The sequence below is a fragment of the Fundulus heteroclitus genome, unplaced genomic scaffold (assembly GCF_011125445.2).
Source record: "Fundulus heteroclitus isolate FHET01 unplaced genomic scaffold, MU-UCD_Fhet_4.1 scaffold_62, whole genome shotgun sequence".
NCBI lineage: Eukaryota > Metazoa > Chordata > Actinopteri > Cyprinodontiformes > Fundulidae > Fundulus > Fundulus heteroclitus.
This window is the reverse complement of record NW_023397055.1, coordinates 1,112,771-1,135,668: the sequence shown is the minus strand read 5'-3', so window position 1 is coordinate 1,135,668 and position 22,898 is coordinate 1,112,771. Positions and strand designations below refer to the sequence as shown.

Sequence of the window (22,898 nt, the reverse complement as noted above, 5' to 3'; positions counted from 1 at the left end):
TCAAACTGTGAGCAACTGCAAGACAAAACCTTTTGACATAGAGCGGTCTCTCATTCAGTAGGGCACAGTCCCTCTTATGAATGAGCCAGTCATTTGAGCCAGTCATTTGAGATACATAAGATTTACTTTTCATCATAATATTACATTAGATTTTTTTGTAAAGCCTCTGACATTGTTCCATGTTGAAAAAGTATGCCTACCTTTGAAATATTTGACAAAAAGAGCTGCCTTTTTTAACATGCAGATCCCACTGCTAACTTTCTGTGTGGATTGTTCTTCAACAGGTCAAAATTTTAATGACACAGTGCTTTCTAGTGGAGTTTTTTAGTATTACAAGTCTAAACCCATTGGTAGAAAAGACTCAATAAGGTATGTACATTTCAGTGTATACCTGAGTTAGATACAAAACCTCAAAATATGCTCTACCAATTTGTTGAGCAGAACGCTAGAGCCTGTGGACTCCGGTTCGGTTTCTCCCATCTCTGTGGCTGAGGTTACCAAAGTGGTTAAATAGCTTCTTGGTGGCAAGGCCCTGGGGGTGGATGAGATTTGCCCTGAGTACTTTAAGGCTCTGGATGTTGTGGGGCTGTGTTGGTTAATTAGACTCTGCAACACCGCATGGACATCGGGGCAGTTCCCCTGGATTGGCAGACTGGGGTGGTGGTCCCCCTATTTAAAAAGGGGGACCGGAGAGAGAGCTGAGCCAAAAGGTGTCATGGGAATCGTAGATTGAATTCTAAACAATAGTAACTGAGTTCCCATCTTTACTAAATGAGGAGACGGTGGTAATGATGTTCCAGCACTTTTATTGAGAAACAGAGCAGATATCACATAAATGGAAAGTAATCGCACCCCACGGTTCCGCTGCAGTCTCCGTCTGCCCTGTCTCTGCCTGTCTCGCTTTTCGGGCTTCCCCTAATACTGCACCGTGGCCTTGGTTTGAGACATAACAAAGACAGTCTATCATAGACAATAATCATTCTATGCAGCATTCAGCCTTGCACTCAGCAAACAGTGGATCTTATACATAGCCTTCATGTCTGCAGGCCTCCAATGTCCGAGTGGTGTGAGGCCATAGTGACTTCAGAATAATATTTTTTATAAAGCTCTCAATTTACCGGTCGATCTACGTTCCTACCCTCATCTATGGTCACGAGCTTTGGGTCGTGACCGAAAGAACGAGATCCTGGATACAAGCGGCTGAAATGAGTTTTCTCCGTAGTGTGTCTGGGCTCTCCCTTAGAGATAGGGTGAGGAGCTCAGTCATCCGGGGAGTACTCAGAGTAGAGCCGCTGCTCCTCCACGTCCAGAGGAGCCAGTTGAGGTGGCTCGGGCATCTGGTTAGGATGCCTCCTGGACGCCTCCCTGGTAAGATGTTCCGGGCACGTCCCACCGGGAGGAGGCCCAGGGGAAGACCCAGGACACGCTGGAGGGACGATGTCTCTCTGCTGGCCTGGGAACGCCTTGGGATTCCCCCGGAGGAGCTGGCCCAAGTGGCCGGGGAGAGGGACGTCTGGGCCTCCCCACTGAAGCTGCTACCCCCACAACCCGACCCCGGATAGGTGGAAGATGATGGATGGGTGGATGAAGTAGAGACACTAAGAGAATCCAGAACCAGCTACTTTATGGGTGATGTCCATTATTTGCCATTTGCTTTGGTGATAGATGAAAGGATTTGCTTGCATCCTTGACTTATTTACATTTTGTAACATTATTCTTGCTTTATTTTATTTTAACTTTTCCATTCCACCAACCCATATGTTCAGGTTTTAATTTCTGTTGGGACAGTTGTACTGTGATGTTGAATTATTTGATTGATATTTTGACTTGAATCATTTCTATAATAAATAATTAAACATTTAAGAGACTCACCAAGATCAATGTTTTATGCAATCTTTTGCTTTGTAATAGTACAAACAAGGGATCTGATGGGCACTAAAGATCTGTTGAATTTAGATAGCAATGAAACATATTAAAGAGCCAAATTGTGACAACACTGTCTTTCCCCCTGTGGACCAACATGGATATTACACGTTTTTCAGTGAGACTTGGTTGACAATACAGAACATTAGTTATAACACTTTATTGTGAAATAAAACAGTAAATCTGTTGTATTATCAGAATAAAACAGATCCACATAAATAAAACAGTCACCAAAAATATTCCAGCCAGGGTAATTGGGCACATATAGGCACTAGGTGGTGCGAGAACATCTGCCTTCTGGACATAAAGTGTCCCCCTAAAATATTTTTTCTACCTTTATTGTGCAGTGTCTGTGTCCCACGGTAATATTTCTGTATTTAAAAGCCTACTCATGTGACGTGTAACATTTTTATAATTCTGTCCGTCAATATCTTGCAATTGTAGTTATTGTAATTGTTATAATGGTCTCTGATGATCTCTATTTGACTCTTGTATTTTTATTGCTAATACAGTTGACCACTCTGTTAAATACTTCATTTAAATCCATTTATAAGGCCAAATGACCTTGGTAATTCAATACAATACACTTGAGCATCTGCCCCTAAAATGTCTGTTCACGCCACTGGATCCAGCATCTCTGTGGTTCTGGTTCTGGATATTCTCATTGTTTGGTACAGACAGATCCCAGGTCTGGTTTCAGCCAGTTTTCCACCTTACTAAACCATTTTAAATCCCTCAGAGTGTTTATTTCTTTTGGTGATGCGTTGAAGTGGTGGTTCTCTCCGAAAACCCGACTTGCTGGAGGTCGTTCTGGGGCGAGGTCCGTAAAGTCAGAACCTCTGGACCTACGCTGGAGTCTGAGGAGAGTTAAAGGAAAGAGCAGACATTTAAAAACATGCCCACATTTACATCATGAGGACGAGAGGAACTGGAAAACTGGAACCAAGCAGGAAATCAACACAGATCCCCACTGATGGTTTTAATAGCTGCAAAAAAGCTTCTACAGCTCAGAGAGAAGGTGGTAGTTTGAAACCTAAAATGACTGAAATATTTAGAGTTTACACATTAATCGCTCATTACTTAAATAATTATGTCTGTGTCTCCGTGCTGCAACATATCCTCTTCTCTTGCCAGTAGATGTCAGGCCTTCCTCCCATGTTCTCGTCTGATCTTATCGTTAAAACCTTGTTTCTGTCTCCTGGATTTTCCTGCCCATCTTGTCTGAGTTGTACCAATCTGAGGATTTCTGGAGATTGACCCTGTTTCAGTGCCCCGACCTCTGACCTTTGCCTGCCTTCTGGATTTATGCTGACATCTTCCTCCATGTCTCCTAACCCTGCCTGTTTCTCAGATTCTAGACTATCCTCTGCTGACCTGTCAGACATCACTGCAGTGAGTAAAGCCTGCTCCCTCTACAGCCAAGATGTCTCACTTCTATTTCCTGCAGAGGTTCCCTGGCTTTCACCTGCTTCTCTGTTTGAATTAAACCTTTATATATACTGGAACATAGTTAGAAAAAAAATCATTTGATGAAAACAATGTTTCCCAAATTGGGATTTATTTAAAGCTCAGTTTGTGGTCTTTAAATTTGACTTTTCAAGCTGTGACTCCTCCATCTTTTCCACCTCTGCTGCACTGAGGGAAGAACCTTTTCCTTACCAGCTCCCTTCACATCCTGCCTCGCTAGAGGAGGAATCAGCATGACACCTCCTCTGCCATGCTCTCCACATTCAGCTCCACGACTGGCTGAACGAGGTCAGACTGTAGCAGAACCAGTAGTTGGTAGTTGGACCAGCAGTGAGGGAATTGTAGGATTAGTAGTAATCTGAACAAGTTAGCCCACAAATTAACTCCTCAGAGACCAGAACTCAAAGAAGACCAACCGGGCTCAGAGTTTGACAGACGAAAACGGGATCAGGTCCAAATAGTTCTTTAAAAACTCTCCCCTAGTGATGACCCAAACCTCCCAGATACAAAAAACCCAATGAGTCTCAGGAATGAAAGGTCCGGTTAGGATTTACAGTCATGTTTAAGACATGATTAACAGTTTAGTTGGCCTGAGCTTAAAAGGTTCTGATGCTGTAGATGTGATATTCTTCTGCTGGGACTCAGATATTTGTTTTACTGTTTATTTGTGACTGACAGGAAACACATGGAGTGACTTTAAATTTCCACATGTTGCTCCACAGCTTAATGGAGCTCCACAAAAAACAAATCAGCTGGAATCAGCCTGACGAAATGTGAAGATGACAAGGTGACATTTCTCTGGGGGTGCTGTTTTTTCTTTCCATGGGTGCTTTTTATTTGCGTCTGTGTTACATTATAATTTAACTATGATTACAGAATGACAATAAAGACTCTTGATTCCTAATTAAAGCTATTGTGTGTAATACTGCAACTTTTTTATTATAGTGGGTAAAACCATCCTTCCATCCTAGAAGTAGTCAACACATTTTGTATTCACAAAAAGGGTGTTAAAAAACAATCAAATCTCTGTGAGAGCTGCAGGCCTGTAAAAACTGACCAATCTCTGCTCTTCGTGGGAAGAACAGGGATTGGTCAGTTTTGTTCTTGCCTCCCCTCTGTCCCTCAAGTTCAGAGGGAATCGCCTCATCTGTTGGTTGTCCTACATACTAATCATTGTGTATGTTCCTTCATAGTTTCCATAGCTGCACATGCGCTCTTCTACTGTTTGTGTATCCAGTTAGCTTAAAGGTTAGCTTAGTGGTTAGCCGTTCTTTGCAGCTCCACTGCTCTCAACATAAACTTTGGAAATGGTTGAGAGTTGCAGGAAGAGAACCGTGTCCATGTTTATGGAGAGGATGGTATCAGTAGAAAGGAATAAGACGAGAGTGGAATTTGGAAATTCATTTCACGCGATCCCTCTGAAGAGCGGAAAAGTAGGTGAGAAGGTCTTGCACATGCGCAGTTCTTCAAAAAAGGACTTGGGGAAACTTCCAGTAAAATCGCAGACCCTAGCTTTAATTATAAAATAGTGAAAATAGCATAATGATAAACAACTGCATAATTAACATTTCAGAATTTAGCTCGAAACATTTTAAAGTGTTAAATTGACCTTCCACCAACTAGACACCCAGACAAACCGAGGCGTCTCTGCCTATGTAGTCTCACATGTCTGCCAGCCTTTACCACAGATCCCTCAGTGGTCGGAAAAAAACACGAGAAAACCAGAAGCTCAGCAGCTCAGCTTCAATCTATTTCTGTTCTATCGGCTGGTTTTTACCTCAGGTTCTCTGGTTCTGTCACGGTTCTTCTGGCACGTTTTATAATAGCTTAGCATGTCTGCTAACGCTACACATGAACCTTCCTGTTAGCAGGAGGACCAGCTCTGATCACATGATCGACGACATCACTTAACTTAAAAATTTTATTTTGTACTTTTTTTTTTTTTAATCAGTTAGTGAAAATATTTTCTTTTCTTATGCTCTGTTTATGTACACTTTGAATCGTCTTGTTACTAGAATGTGCTACAAATAAATTTGCCTTGCCTTAAAACTATGAAGAAACAAGAAGAAAAACAAAACATTATCTTTGTGCTTCATTTGTCCTGATGAAACCTGCTGTGTGTGTTGGATCAGATTCAGCTATAATCAGGGAGGAGACATTTTCACAATATTTTTTTTTATTAAAATCACATTTAACTTTATTTTTTACACAATGTAGCATTATTTATTTTTTCATGATTTTTTCCCATTTATTTAAAGGAACAATAAGCAAAATTCCAATATTTTAGATAGATATAACGAAACCAATAGTGATGTGAAGAACTAAAGCTAATTTAAACGTCCCACCACATGTCTCTGTTTTGTTCTCGGGTCTCTTGTTTACAAAATGCCACCGTCAGAGCGGTGCAAAGTTTGAGCAACGTGGCGGAGAGCACCCCCATCAGATCAATATGCTCTATTGCTAACAGCATTATAAAGTTACTTCAATAATTTTAGAACTGAGAGTGAATGGTGAGAACTGTAACTGAAAGTAGTTATTCGAGAGCTGAAGTTTCACTAGGTTGAAAAACAGTTTTAAAGCAAATAAATTCCCTTTGAAAATATTCAATTCAGTTTAAATTGAATGACTGTCACTTCCAAACTAATAAATCGGATTTCAAATGACGCTAACTCAGATTCAGTTTTTAAAAGCGTTAATTCAAGTTGAGGAATTCAGATTCCATCTGAGTAATAAAGATTCAAATTCAGTTTAGGTGTCAGGTTGCTGCTGGAACGAGGTATAGAGGCGTGGCTTGTCACACCTTGTTTTGGTCTACAGACAGTGTTCCAGCACCACCGAGTGGTGAAATATTACTTATTGTTCCATTAAAATAAAATTGTCTAAAACCTTTGAAAGATTAATATTTAGTCACCTAACTATGCTGCTGTTATCTAAACTTGTTTGTTTGGAGATTTTGCATGAAAGTCATAGTCAACGTTTTTAAAGCAGCACTTTTCAGGTTTAGCTCAGCTGAAAGCCACTGGCAACACTGCATCATTCCAAAATAAACAGTCTCCATGTTTTGGAATCTGATAGCAGACCACTTTGGGTCAGCATATTGAAAAATAATGCAGTTACCTGAAGAGACAAGGCCACATTCACCCTGTAGATTATACTCAGAGTCTCCCACTGAAATGGAGAGGGAGCTTAGCCTTGAAAGAGAAGGACAACAGGCTCATTTATGTGATTATAGGGGGTGGGGGAACGTTGCTGTAGTGTGAAATATTTCCTGCATTTTACAAGAGGCAGGAGTCATTTTGAAAGGAAAGAGATACTATAATGAGAAACTTTGGTCTGGTTATTGAAAACAAGCTTAAAGGTTCAGTTTTAAAACTAATCCATGCATTTGTTACTTCAAGGCTGGACTATTGTAATTCTTTACTATCAGGAAGTCCACAAAATGCAGTTCAAAGTCTTCAGCTGATCCAAAATGCTGCAGCAAGAGTTCTGATGAAAATCAACAAGAGGGATCATATTTCTCGTTTTAGCCTCCCTTAATTGGCTTCCTGTTAAATCAAGAATAGAATTTAAAATTCTTCTTCTTACGTAGAAAGCCCTTAATAATCAAGCTCCATCATATATCAGAGCTCTGATTACCCCGTATGTTCCTAACAGAGCACTCCTGCTATTAGACTGCAGGTCTGCTGGTGGTTCCTAGAGTCTCTAAAAGTAGAATGGGAGGCAGATCCTTTAGCTATCAGGCTCCTCTCCTGTAGAACCAACTCCCAGTTTTGGTCCGTGAGGCAGACACCCTGTCTACTTTTAAGACTAATCTTAAAACTTTCCTTTCTGACAAAGCTTATAGATAGAGTGGCTCATGTTACCCTGAGCTAGCTCTATAGTTATGCTGTTATAGCAGGGGTGTCAAACTAATTTTGGTTGAGGGGCCGCATACAGCTTAATCTGATCTCAAGAGGGCCACACAAGTTAACTCATTGCAAGATTAAATAGAACTAATAAAAGTGGACTTGTTGTTGTTTTTTATATTAAATTAATTTCACTTTTACACAATATATTATGAATAACCTCAGCGTTTTTAAGAAAAGTATGTGCAATTTCAACAATACTTTTACTCAGTTAAACATTTACTTGTGCATTATGCATAAGAACAATTTTTCCACACCTGAAGCTTAATCTGCTAATTAAAACACAGCGCCCCTCGTGGACAATATAGGAACTGCATATTTTCAATTAAATGAAGTACATGTTTTTTTCAATAATTGTTTTAACATTCTCTTCCTTTTATCTCCTCTTTCTTTCACCCTATGTTTTTTTTCTTGTTCTTCCTTTCCTCTCCTACTTTCCCATTGTAGTGTCCATATCATTTGAGATATTCCCCACATGAATCATACTAAAACTAATTACGTTTATAAATCAAGCGGAGCACTATTACAAAAGCAGTAAAAGTCAAATCTGATGAGCTCTTTTCGGCATCAGGACAACAATTCTTATTGCCATATTGCCAGACAGGACACTGGGGAAAAAAAAAAGAAAAACATTTTTTTTTGTTATAATGATAATGCATTTAGCCACAGGGCCGGACTAAATTGTTCGGCGGGCCGGATCCGGCCCGCGGGCCGTATGTTTGACACCCCTGTGTTATAGGCTTAGGCTACTGGAGGACATCAGGGTTGTAATGCCAGTTCAGATGTGAGGGGCTTGCATTAGTTTGGGACACGACGGACTGCATTTCCCATGATGCAATGTGGTCAAAATGGCCACCAACTCCCATCATGCAACACGGCCAAATGGCCGCCGATCGAGAAAAGGTTGCCAAGGTAATGGCTATAAAACCCGGCCAAAGACCGCAATCTTCCTTCTTCTTGGCATTCTGCCAGTCAGGGAAGGCACGCAGCTGCTCCACTCTGTGGAATTTCCCAACCCCCACGCCACGTGCTCGATAACTTTGCTGGACCGAAGATTACCGAAGCAAACTCATCCCTGTATTTACTAACAGGAGGTCGACTTAAAAAGGTGGTTTTGATTTCCCTCTGATCAAAGACTGAGAGCCGTCATCTCCAGGTGATCTAAAGAGGACCCCGCTTTTGTTTGGCCAAACAAAGTGACTGGAAGCCCGGAGAGGGAGACGAAGGAACTTGCTCATCCCGGCCCCGCTCCTGCCCGCATCTGCGTTCGTCAAGACGCCTTCAGGACGCCGCGTTACTCGGAGCGCTCACGGACCCAGCCGGGACAATGTCAAGTAAACTTTTTTTCCCCCTTTTATTTCTTTTTCACCCACAGGGGTGGTTTAGAAGTGCCTGAGCAGGTGTTAGAGATTTTAGGTAAATGCTTTTTTACTCCAAGGCGGTGTGGGAATGCGTTTTTACAAGTGATTTTTGCTATGTTTGATTTGTGGTTCGTAAGGACCCCGCCGCGGGTCCTTCTTCAACTCTTTTTCCATCTTCTTCCATCTTTTCCTCTCTCTGCTTCTTCTTATCAGCGGATTTGATCTTTTTGTGTAAAACTTAGTTTGCGGTCTTTCTTTAAACTCACCAGTTAGCCGCTCCCTCTCGAAGCGAGGGAGCGGTTCAATAAAAACAACAACTGTGAAATAGTAATTGTTTGTGTTCAATCCAATTCACAGTTGCATGGTTATTCAGAATTCAGAGCTACCTCTTATCAGAGTTAACATCTGATATTAACACAGAGACATTATCATTGGATTGGTGATAAGGAATAAGGATTTAAACTCTAAATGCAATTATATTGGGGTTCTCATAGTCTGTTGGATAAACCTCTTCGGTTAGAAGCTGATCGGATAATCTTGTTCCAGCATAAATGAGTTCATAACAGCTAATTAATAAATGCATTAGTAGTATAAATCTTTACAAGCGTCTAGCCTGACATCACCACCATTTGAACCATATTTGGTTATAGCTAATTTTGAGTTGAATGACTTATTTAAATTATAATACAAATTATAATAAATAATAATAATAATAATAATAATGATAATAATGATAATAATGATAATAATAATAATAATAATAATAATAATAATAAGCATATTCAAACAGCTTCTGGCATAACAGGGTCTTTTTCTCTCACTCTACTGAGTTCTACTATATTTCAATTTGCATTGCTTGTCATCATTTCAGCTTTTAACTTTTTGATCTCTCTCTTTTTTTCTTCATAGAAGGTACACCTGGATCTGGTTCTGCTGGAGGTTTTCCTCCCTGTTAAAGGGGAGTTTTCCTCTCCACTGTCGCTTCATGCATGCTCAGTATGAGGGATTGCTGCAAAGCCATCAACAATGCAGACGACTGTCCACTGTGGCTCTACACTCTTTCAGGAAGAGTGAATGCTTCTTGGAGAGACTTGATGCAACCTGCTGGAAGTGAAGTGGCTGTTTAGTGAAAATTGTAATGGTATTTTTCATGTGACATTATACACCATAAACAGGGGGAATGTTGGGATTAATGTTTATACTTCATTAATCGATTTATCTTGTTATGATGTAGTAATGTAGGCTTCTGATATAATCATATTACTCACATGATAGCTTAATCATGCCTGTGCAAAGAAACAAAAGACACTCTGTTTCTTCGCTTCCTGAAACAAGAAGACTCAGTTACAAGATTATGTGCTGACTGGACGTGATTGCTCAGCTGTGTATCTTTGTTGACAACTGAGGCTGTAACTATCTGTTTCCCTACCCTTCAGGACAGCCTCAGTCATGTAACTAGGGAAACGCCCCAAACTTAATAAAACCGAGGAGAACGCAGAGACCGGCAGAGTGGGTTGGAGATTGTAACTGTGCGGTCTCTCCCTACTCTCCTCGAGAATGAAACCAAACTAATTGTCTCTGTGTCTTTCTTTCCCTGTGTTTGTATGATGTTTTAGGTGATTAGACCTGACAGTTTCCTTAGAGAGGAAACTTTCTGATCAACCTGTCTGGAGGATCTGATGGAGTCTGACTTTGGAAAGAGCCTTGACATGACATGTGTTGGGAATAGGTGTTTTATTAATATAATTGAATTGAATTGAATTGAATTTGCTTCTTCACCAGGAGGGACATGGAAAACCTTTTCCCATGTTGTCTCACTATAACCATAAACCTTGATGTTCGTTAGTGACCCAGTTCTGTTCTTTGTGGTTCTGTTTTATCTCTAGCAAACCTTTGAGGCCTGAAAAACAACATCTGCAGTTCCACTCAGATTAAAGTGCACAGAGAAAACAATAAAATGTTGTTTTTTTACTGGATCTTACTTTGTAGTATCAGAGTAAGAGGGATTGAACATAAAGGCAAACAACATTCAGATTTTATTTGTCATTTTATTTTAAAGCTGTTTTATTCCATATACCACTGCATGCAATTCTGAAACATGGCAAAACAATAAAATTAAAAAAGATTTTTCATGGGGCTTCCCTTATTTATTTATTTTATTTTATTACAGTTTCAGATCTTATTTAAAAGACACATTTTATACATTATTCAACTAGATTAATCTCAATTTTAAAACGACTTATCTAGCAAATTAAACTTTACCAGATTAAAAATCAATGGACTTCAGATTGTTCATAACTCAAATAATATCAGTTGGTTTATTTAGACCAGATCACTCAAATAATTTAAGGTCCAGAGACCTAAATATTGAGACAAGCTGCAGATTTCATCAGGGGGTAAAACCACTGATGGCTGAGCTGTGACCCATCAGGAAACTCTGAGGGAGAAATAATCAAGGAACCAGTGGGTCCAATTAGACTTCATTACACTTTACTGGCATAAATTACACATAAAAATTATATAAGCAATAACAAATATGCAATGTTTATGTTATTAATGTACATAACCCGGATTAAGGTTCATTCAACATTACCTGCAGTTTGTTAATTTTAAAGTACTTCTAAAGGAAAACCTTACAAGCTAAAGGGTTTGATTTAACACTCTGATAGGTTTTTCTGCAGCTTTTAACAGGTTTGATTCTGCGGTTTTGGTTTTATTTGCACTGCAGGCTGCTGTGAAGAATAGTTTCCATCAGCTAGCCACAAACAAACAGGAACAGTGTGTCTGTTTGTTAGAAACAAGCTAAAGAACCACAGGTGAGAACATGTTGAAGCTGCAGAGGAACCACTGTGCTGCAGAGGTTATAGGAGTATAACAGTGAAGCTACTGAGAACATCAGACAGCACACTGACAGGGAAACAATGAAATACATTCAGGACGCCTTTGGTTACATCTTGCTGAGCTCATTTATAGAGAAATAAACAGATCTTCGGAAACAGGCTGTGAATGAGCTGACAGCTGGAGGTTTCTGCTGGGACTGGAGGACTACCTCAGTGAAGAGTAGACGACTTCTGGTTCTGGTGGATATTCTAAAAAGAAAAAAAGATGATACTGTCATGATTTAGATTTTTGTTTCTTTGTTTTGGACTTTTCCTGACTATCACATCTCAGCCACCAACCACCATCCGGTCAGCTTAGTCTCCTTCCAGCCACCACTCTGCTCTTGATCAGATTCACCTGCTGCCACTAATTACTGTCATCTCTGCTCACCTGTCCTCCTGCCTACCTATGCCTTCCATAGTCATCCACTCACTGCCAGATTGTCTTTGTCCTGGTTCATGTGTGCTACTGCCGAATCTCAACCAGTTTCCGTGTCTCAGCCAGCTGGACTCCTGATCCTGCCAGTGACTCCATGATGAACAAGATTCCAGCCTCTTGCTCTGCTCTGGTGTTTCCTAGGTCGGCATTGCCTGTTCTGATCAACAGCCTCCTGCTTTCAGCACTGGTTCAGGTCTGTCACTACTTGCAACCCCTGGTCTAATCTGGTTCTGCTTCCCTGCCTCAGTTGCCACAACTCATCCTCACAAAAAAAACATTATTCTGTGTCCGGCTGTGTTCTATTATTACAGATACTGAAACAAAAATATACTCTAATAAACGTAAGAACAATAGTTAATTTCAACACAAAAATTAATCACCAGTAAAAGATCATATAAAACAAAAAATAAATAAACTTATTGGAAAAAATAACCTGCCACCAGATGTATAGTTATCATATTGCTAAAATAATTATTGTTCTTGATCTGAGATATTTTTGTACAGGTGTTGCATATTCTACCTGTGCAAGCATGGATTCCTTGAAATAAAAGGAGGAACAAAATGGTTCATGACCTAATACATGAGTCGTGTCGAGCCACGCTTTCGTATGCTAAACCTATTAGAGACCCCAATAATTCAGCCGGACCTCAGGTGTTGTGCCTAAAAAGTTTATTGTGAATGATGAGATGGTGACAGCCAAAACAGGCAGATAATAAAAAAAACAGGCTGGTGGCAGGTAGAAGAGGCAGATGATGGCATAATGGGTGGAGCAGAAAACAACAAACCAGAGGTTGTGACCAGAATCATAAGCAGAGTGAACACAGGAACATAGAATCAGCAGGCAGCGCACACAAGCACTAGGGAAGACTCATGCAAAGCTGAGAGAAAATCAGGCAAAGACGTACTGGGAAAGGCATATAAAGTTCCAGGGGAATCAAGTTGATTTAAATAAACCGCTGTAGGTGTAGCAGACTGTGATGAGTGGAGCAGAGTGTGAAGAGGGAACAGCCAGCCAGTCCAAAAAAACATAAACAAAAGCTGATATCATGACAATGCTAAGTAGGTAGGTGGTCAGTTGTCACAAGAAAAAGAAGAATAGAAGCCTGGATCACATTTCCTGTAGTTCTTCCAAATTGGTGGCGTAGAAACCTGCAGCCACTGGAGGCTATCAGCTTTTCATGGTATTCTTTGCATTTTTATTTGTCTTATCGCCAAATGCAAGCTCCAGTCAGATATGGGAGAGAAGAGCTGCTGGATCTTTGGACAAACTCAAGCCTTTGGATTGTACCAGTCGCCAAAACCGGACTTTGTTCTGCCTGGAATACAACAGACAACATGGCCTCTGTTCCCCCCACCTCTAAGGCAAGAAACGCAGAACAAGGTGGCGGACTTGGCCCCAGGCTAAAGGAAAACACGCATTAGCCGGTCCTGCACAGTGTCCTCCTGGCCAATGTTAGATCCCTCGCCAATAAAATGGACGAGGGATCATGAAGCAATTACATGAGGATTGCTTCATGTAATTTGAACAGCTGTGTAACGATCTCCACAGAGACATTGCTTATTGAAAACATGCTTGACGTGAGAGGTGAGCTAGCAGGCCGCTCTCTTTTTTTTTAGAGTGGACCAAAACAAAGTGGCATTAGAAGAAAAGGGGGATGCCTGATAACGTTCATCCACAACACCTGGTGCAACGCTGAAAAAGCAATCGGAAGCTTCTGCTCCCCGAATCTGTAATACCCAGGAGTTAAGTGCAGACCTTTTAAACTTCAGCACAATGATTAAACATCAGGGTGTTAGGAGGTCCTCCGCTTTGACACTGCCGACGTGTGGAAGACTTTGAGGAGAGTCAACCCGCGGAAGGCCCCAGGCCCCGACAACATACCGGGGCGGGTGCTCAAGGAGTGTTCAGGTCAGCTAGCTGGTGTCCTCACAGACATTTTTAACACCTCACTGGACAAAGCCACAGTACCAGCATGTTTTAAGTCTGCCTCCATCATTCCGGTGCCGAAGAAACCTCAAGTCACCTGTTTCAATGACTACCGGCCTGTTGCACTGACTCCCATCATGATGAAGTGCTTTGAAAGGCTGGTAAAGGAACACATTGTCTCCAGTCTCGACCCATTCCAGTTTGCCTACCAGAAAAACCACTCCACTTAGGACACCATCTCCTCTGCTCTTCACCTGAGCCTGACACACCTGGAAGAGAAGAACACGCACGTGCGGATGCTGTTCCTGGACTTCAGTTCAACTTTTAACACCATCATCCCACAGCATCTGGTGGGAAAACTAGAACATCTGGGCTTCAGCACACCCCTTCGCAACTGGCTGCTAGGCTTCCTCACCAACAGACCTCAGTCAGTCCGGGTTGGACAGAACACCTCTGATGTCATCACCCTCAGCACAGGCTCCCCTCAGGGCTGCGTCCTGAGCCCCCTGCTGTTCACCCTGATGACACACGAGGTCCCAAGGTTCACCACCAATCACATCGTGAAGTTTGCAGAAGACACAATGGTGATGGGCCTGATCAGAGACGACAACGACCAGGACTACAGAGAGGGGGTGGAGCAGCTGGTGGGCTGGTGCAGAGACAACAGCCTGATCCTGAACGTAGAGAAGACAAAGGAGCTCATCGTCAACTTCAGGAAGAACCGGCCTCGCCACGCTCCACTGCTCATCAACAGCTCAGCTGTGGAGGTGGTCAGCAGCACCAAGTTCCTCTTGGTGCTGCTGACCACCTCCACAGCTGAGCTGTGGAGGTGGTCAGCTGAGCTGTGGAGGTGGTCAGTAGCACCAAGTTCCTGGGGGTGCACATCACGGACAACCTCACCTGGTCTGTGAACACCACGTCACTGGTGAAGAGGGCACAGAAACGACTGTACTTCCTGCGGAGGATGAGGAGAGCCTCATCCTGCCCCTGCCCATCCTCAAGACCTTCTACAGAAGCACCATAGAGAGCATTCTGACCAGCTGTCTCTCTGTGTGGTGTGGAGGCTGCAGTGCCTCCGACTGGAAGAACGTGAGGAGAGTGGTGAGGACAGCAGAAGGGATCATTGGGGCTCCTCTTCCCTCCATTAAGGACCTTTCATCACAGCGCTGCGTGTCCCGACCCCAAAACATCATGAGGGACCCCTCACACCCCCACCATGGATTGTTCTCCCTGCTGCCTTCTGGAGGGAGGTTCAGCAGCATCCGCTGCAGGTCCACCAGGTTCTGTAAAAGCTTTTTTCCAGTTGCCATCAGACTGTTGAACTGCTAGTGACTCTGGGCTGTCGAGGCCGAAAAACGGACTCTGTACCACACTCGTATATTACACGGATACCGTGAATAGCACACAATAGCACATTTCCCCTGCACTGTTTACATTGTTACATTGTTTTTCATTGTTTACATTTCAATCGTTTACATATATCGCTGCTGCATCTTTATCCTGAAATTTAGTGCAATTTACTATGATTTTTCAAGCTGTATGCAAACAAAATTTTGTTCTGTACGCACTCTGTGCATGCAGAATGACAAATAAAGCTGTCTAAAGTCTAGTGATCTAGCCATTATAGGCCAGAGTTTATTATTTTATGGCACCAGGATGTTTTCATTTCAATTCTGAAAAGTGCTTGAAAATAAAAAAATGAAAATATTTGTTTTAACTAGTGTCATTTATTGCTAAATTCCATTATGAATGCCCAAATAGGCTTTTACACTTTCACAAATAAAAAGATAAAATATGCAATTAATCTCAAGTTAACTATTGAAATTATGCGATTAATCGCGATTGATCGTGGGGAGGACCATAACCTCACTAAATTGCATCCCAAATTTAATAGTTGTCTTTTTTTGTTCTATGTGTAGATTATAGATTAAGTGATTATGCCATTCCAGTAAAGGTTATTTTGAGGCTTTTATATATTTTTATCAGGAGGGCCAGCTTTCGTGGAGGGGTGGTGGTAAGTCATGAGAGTTTGTATGAAGCTTTGCAGTGAAAACCACAGGGCATCTCACCTCTGTTTGCTCGAATGAGATGCATTCACATCAAAGTGAGTAGCAAACAGTTTGAAAGGAATCAGCAGCTACAAAGACCAAACCACAGCCCGGGCTTCAGCTACCTTCTCATAGTTTTGCACCCCATGAAGAAATATCAGTATTGTTAATTGGTACAGCATGAGAAGATATACAACCAGTAAAGGCTCTTTTAAACAATCGAATGCTCTATAGATGTATAAATAAATCTACTAAAATGCTGAATAATAAAGCATAATAGAAGACAAGACCAATTTTCTACTGGTATATATCTCATTATTATGAGAAATTGCGTCTTGTTATATCTTGGTATTGAGATATGCTCTTGTTATTGCATGGAAAATGTTTATTTAGATTTATGAGCTGAAACTGAATAACTTAGAGTTTAAAGGGATAATGCCGATATTTTAAAGCTGGACTTAGTGAAGTTTTATAGGATGGAAAATAATCCTCAGTGTTTATATACCAAAAACATTTTAATATCGTAGGCTTACATGCAATATTAGAGCATATTAGACAATCTACAATGTCACAAGAGTGATGCTTGTTGTTGTTGTCAAATAACATTAAAGGAGCAATAAGTAAGGTGAAGGTGTCACTCAGGATGAAATTAACATTTCCTATAAACAAGCTATCTTCTTCATCAACAATGTCTTAATAATGTCTTTCTCCTTTCAGACCTAGATGTATGGTCCAAAACCACTTTGGTTCAGAGTGTAGCTTCCTGGTTCCTGAGCCAATCATATGAGAGTTCCCAGAGTTCCCAAAACAAAGCGCAGTATTTTATATTTTATTTTGGCAAAAGAGCAGCAGCCTGCAAACATGGAAGCCAATAAGAGAGCAGACCAGAAATAGAACAAAATACAACATTAAATAGCTATGTTGTGTAAGTAAAAATTCAGTGGAGTTTAACAGCAACAATGGACTGATGAGAAAATGGCGGGTCTATGTGAAAGACATTGTGTATGTTTTTCAGGTTTTAACCAGTAGGGGTCATTATTGCTTATTGTTCCTTTGATGTTACTATATATATCCCATCTGGCCTGGAAACGCCATGGCCTCCATGAATGAGCTGAAGGATGTCACTGTGGAGAGGGATGTTTGGGTTTTTCTCCTGGATCGGTTGCCTCAGCAACCATATCTCTGATAAGCAGAAGACAATGGATGAATAGATGGGCATGTTTTAGACTGGAGAAGAGTAACAAAGCAATCTCAATGGCATTGGGACTCATGAGACCTGCTGTGAGAACTAATATCCAAATATGGAGTGCCTGAGCAAGTATATTAATCCAAGCGAACATCAAAGACTCGTCAAGGAGGTCACAGAAGAAGACAGATCAATGGTTAAACCTCTGCAAGCCTTCCTTGCTCAGTAAAGATAAGAATTCATTATTCAACAATAAGAGTGAAGGAATATAAAGGCTTGTCTCACATTGCCAAAAAACTAAAACTAGGGAATCAAGACGTTTAGTAAAATATTCTGCGTACTGACAAGAAAAAAGTGTTACTCTTTGGATGTTGTGCAATCTGTTACATTTAGTGTAAAACTAACAGCATTTCAAATAAAGAACTTTATAAAGTCAAACATTGAGAAGGAATGGAATGGTGTGGGACTGCTTCGTAGATTCAGGACGTGGACAACTTGCTATAATCAAAGGAACTATGAATTCTTCTCTTTTGTTAGAAACTTCTGACAGAGAATATCTAGTCATTAGTTTGCTACCCTCAAGCTTAGTTGGATTTTTCAGCAGAACAATGATCTACACACCATCAAGCCAACTTTGATTGGCTCATAAATGAGAGTAATAGCGGTTTTATAGTGGCCAAGTTAAGTCACAGATATGCTGTGATGTAACCTTAAATAGGCTGTTCATGCTCAAACAAACTGTAACTGTAAGAACCAACATGCAATAACTAATGTGCAATTTTATTTAATACATTGAGCAATAATCCTGAAAGAAGTGACTTCTGCTGCTATTACACCTGAATATATGTCAATACACATGCGTATAAGCCACAGTGAATGTACATAAGATATCCTCTGCCTTATTTCTTTTTGTATTTTCTTTTTTTCTTTTTCTTACCTACTCCTTTTGATCCATGGTATAACGAGAACACACGGTATATAACTGATGCACCTCGTCCTACTTGACTCCTTATTCTTATGACTACTGATTACTGAGCCGATGTGACATGTGAATTTCTCCAATGTGAGATCAATAAAGCCTATCTTATCTTATCTTAAACCTTGAATTCAAAACAATTCTGCAAAGAAGGGTGGGTAAAGATTCCTCCACTGTGACCTCAAAGACCATTATCATAGGATCTTGATGGCTGATGTTGAGTGGAATAATCAGTCTTAAGGTTTAGGAGGTAATTATAGTGTGATAAACTCTAGATAACCAGAGATAGAAATCGAAGTCTTCAATTCAAATCCAATGTTCCAATAAATGCTCAACCAAACAATTGCAACAGTATGAACAGTGAGCAACCTAAGCTATAATAACTATACACATTAATTGTAACAGCAGTCCCACACATGCTGCAGCACTAGTCACACACAATGTTAAATAGACAGCCAAATAAAGCCTGATAAGCTCTGTTAAAATAATAACCGATCAAGAATCTAAATCTTCATTGTCATTATGCAACCCCAAAAATATTTTGGTGAGACACTGACACTGAGTTCATAAATAAGACACAGATAAAAGACATAAATGTTCAACTTTAGTGGATCAGGATCAGGTTGTTCTTGGTGCACCACTGTGTAAGACTGCTGTGAAGCTGATATCTGTAGTGGACCCACCATAGGGGTATAGTATGCAAACTTCACACCCATGTGTGTGTGGTGGATAGCAGAGCATTTGTGTCTAAAGACAGTTAAGTGGGCATGGCTGAGGACACAACCCTGCAGCTTGCTAGTGTTGAGGATCAGTGGGACAGTTATGGTAACTTGATTAACTAAACTCAATAGCATCTCACATTGACATCACAAAAACAGTCCCATTATTCCTTGCAGTAGTGGCCACTGCATCTTAGGCCACTACATAGACTTCACTTTCAGTGTTAGTGTTCCCTAAAAACAACATTGCCCGGCACTCTCTCCAAAGTTACCAACAGCCTGGGCATTTGGGCCCCTCTAAATAGGAGGGGCATAAAGTAGGATGTTGGGTGCTGCTGGTATCCTTCCCAATGGCACAGGAGGAAACTGGTTGATAAAGTGCAAGAGGCCTATGGTGCAACACCACCATACACATCTGCCCTGAGATGCATATGAGGGCCACCACCTCTGACAGCCTATCATTACCACTGCAGGTCCCTGCTTGTGACCACAAAGCTTGGAGCACAAATCCTTCTTTTGGACAGGGCAACACACACAAACTTTATCTCCTTGCACAAACAATCTTTTCTGGCACCTACTGTAATGGGCCCTCTTCTACTGTTCTCCAGGTTAAGCTTGGTCCTAGTGGATATACAAAGGCATTCTCTCAACTTCCATCTCCTGCCCAACTGCAATCCAAGGCTACGGTCATATTATTGGTTCCAGAGGTGTTTCAAATTCCCTTCCACACATGAGGGCCACAAATATGCAATGATTGCACTTTTCAACAGCACTGCAGTAGGGCCAAATAACTAAGGGAGGGTGGCAAGCCCAAACATGCTAGTGTTGGCTCTGGAGAATATCAAGCTGTGTAGCCAGTGTGCAGATAAACCGCTCAACCAGGTTACCAATTTTAAGATGAAGTTGTGTCATCCTGATCAGCAGACCTCCCCAAAAACTGGAAACTCAAAGTTGCATCCTTTTCACTTTGGACCTCAACAGGCAACCCCAAAGTAAGCAAATATTACTTCCACTAGATTTTTGACAGTTGGGGTTGCACCTTGGGCCAGTGATCGGTAGATCCTATTTTACCATACAATCAGTTTGGTTTTGGTAGCAATTTCCATTAGCAGAAGAATAATGACATATCCTCTACTACAACTGTGTTCTAGTAGAGGAGATCAGTCTCTTCATATCAGTACTGCAATGCACCCAGTATACAGCGTGGGTATGAGAAGTTACAGCTGAGATACAGAAACAGGAAACTGGACGACCACACAGTCTGTTAGAGTCAGTTAGCAGAAAAACCACAAACTGCAATACAAACTGGGCAATTTACTGTACATAACCACAAACATACAGTACATTTGGAGTAAAATGAGAAAAATCATAAAGTGTCTCACTTTACCCACAGTCTCAGAACTGTAGAGCTACTAGGAAAAATAATGTCAATCAGGTCCATTGTTTCATTACTTAATTTTCAGTTGGTTAAAATGTTTATTAAGATGCTATTAATATGAATGGCTTAACAGTTTATTTATGATAATGACATTATTAAGTTACTCCTCGTGTTCTAAACATTTTAAATTACTAAACGTTCAGCCTAATCTTATGTGGTGCTAGAAAACATAATTAAATAGGAAAAAAAAATACAAAAAACAAATTTACCCTGGCTTGGTTTGTTTATCCGTTGTCTATGCTGTAATATTTTAACATCGCTGTAAGTGATACTCTCCTCTCCGTCTTCCTGATTACCTGAAAATAAATGAACAACAATCTAATTTACCAATTCATCTTTTTTGTATAATATCAAAACATTATTAGAATTATGGATGGAAAACATTAAACTTTTGCATACATGTCAAACGAAAACACAGAAACTCTCACCTAAAATGATTAATGTGCATGACAGATGTTGATCTTACCTTTAGATTTTCTGTTAACATGATGTATCACGACTAAAACCAGTATTAAAACGCCAACAATGGCACATATTAGAGACAGGAGCCCATAGGGAAGAAAGTGGGACAAGGCTGGAGAGCTTGATGTGGGAGAAGGAGTGGTTGTTGGAGAACATGTTGAGGATTTCTCTGAAATAAAGAATTATTAGAGGATCAATGATTGATTTTAACACTCTAAGTTAAAGATCTGTTTAAATCCTCCTGACCTGAGACAGAGATCCAGCTGGATGGAGACTCTCCATGAGCGCTGATGCTACACCTGTAGAGGCCTTCATCAGAGCTGGTCACATGGTGGAGGGTCATGTGACCTGCAGGCTCAGTCCTGATGAGGGAGCCATCTTTATAGAAAGCAGCTGGGAGGTTGGAGGGAGCGGTCTTTGTGTGACAGCTCAGAGTGACGTCATCTCCCTCCATCACAGGGAGGACAGGACTCTGCAGGATCACTGATCCACCTCAACACAGAGACAAACTACAGCATTTCATCCATTTCCACACAGCTTCATCAACACTAACTCCACAGTCTGATCTTACCAGTGACAGTGAGCTGGATGCTGCTGCTGCTGGCTGCTCCTTCTCTGGACTCACACCAGTAAACTCCACTGTCATGTGGGTACAGATAGTTCATGATACAGGAGGAACCAGCAGGTTGTCCCCATGGATCTTTACACTCATTCCTGGTTCCTCTGGTTGTGTTCCTCCTCACAGTCCATCCAGCAGAGCTGTTGTCCTCCTCACAGCTCAGAGACACAGAGTCTCCTTTAAAGAACTGAGAGCTGCTGGGACTCACAGTCACACCAGCTGGGAGGACTGAAATGATAAAATATTAATGATTTCAGTTGTTGTAAAGGATAAATCAAACTGAGATTAAGGAATTTCCATTGATTATTCAAATCAGATGGTTTGTAAAAGTCTATTTTTCTGAAATGCGTTTTATGTCTGAATGTTGAGGAAGACGTTTACCAACCTTTAATCACCGTACAGCAGAGCAAGAAGATCAGAACTGAAGAAAATATTATATATATATTTTTTTATCAAGAACTGAAACTGTTTAACTTCTAACAAACATGGAAACTGATTATCTCTGAATTTTAACACTTGCTTATTTTCTTAAATGCTCTGATTTCTTAAGTTTTATTCAAAACAAAACCACCAGAAATACTAAACCGCGCATAACTTTGATCCAACCAGAGTGAAACGTTTCTACTTACAGAGCAGATGTGGTAGAGCTGTGCCTCTCATCGTTCCTCTGAATGATCTGACCATCCTTCAGTTTAGCTGCTCACACCAAGCTGAGCCCGCCTCCTTCCTCTACATCATGGAGCTCATTTTGTCAGCGGCAGAATTACCTGTACACACAATTAAAGAATTACATTTAGCTGACAAACTAAGTTCAGAATAGTAAAATGTACTCAGCAACACTAGTTTTAAATGTGTTGAAATATCTGATGGTAGTTTTCCCACATCACGAGTAACGTTGGACAAAGCATCTTAAAATTGAGGTGTTAGGCAGGAGGAACAGATGAAGACAACAGAGGTGGTTCATGGATGTAGAAAATTAGGAAATACAGATGGTTGATAAGACAGGAAGATAGGAGAGGATGAAGGCTAAGGACCTGCAGGGATGCCCCCTAGTGGAGCACCAAAGCATGAAGGATTGCAGCATAAATGATTATAGAGTAAAGGCTATTGTCAATTGGAACTTTAGAAAAAACATGGATTTTTCTACCAAAGAGCAGCATGTAATAATGAGGCTACTAATTTTAAGATGGAGTTGTGTCATCCTGATCAGCAGACTTCCCCCCAAAAACTGGAAAGTTGGATCCTTGTGCAACCTCAACAGGCAAGCCCAAAGTGAGCAAATATCTCTTCCACTAGATTTTCGACTGCTGGGATTGCACCTTGGGCCATTGATGCCTCGGAACACTTTGTGAAGTATTCCATGGTCACAAGAAAGCACCGGTTGTCAGATTGATAACAGCTCTAAACCGTCCACTCTGACTCACTCCAAAGGGGCCCCCACCAAATACTGCTGTAACAGAGCGCGAGCGCGCTGAGTGAGGACTTTTTTTTTCTGTAAGGGTGTTATAGCTGTACAGCATCATTATTTGAGGTTTTTGGTTATAGTCTT

The 22,898-nt window shown here is 41.0% G+C and overlaps 1 long non-coding RNA gene across 1 annotated transcript; it reads right to left on the bottom strand.

Annotated features, from left to right (window-relative positions):
* Positions 1-11,662: 11,662 nt before the first annotated feature.
* Positions 11,663-20,880, bottom strand: LOC105924008. Its single transcript, XR_004929985.1, has 3 exons — positions 20,735-20,880; positions 20,478-20,564; positions 11,663-11,745 (listed from the first exon to the last, which is right to left on the bottom strand). It is a non-coding gene; the product is annotated as an uncharacterized LOC105924008 (long non-coding RNA).
* Between the last annotated feature and the right edge of the window lie 2,018 nt (positions 20,881-22,898).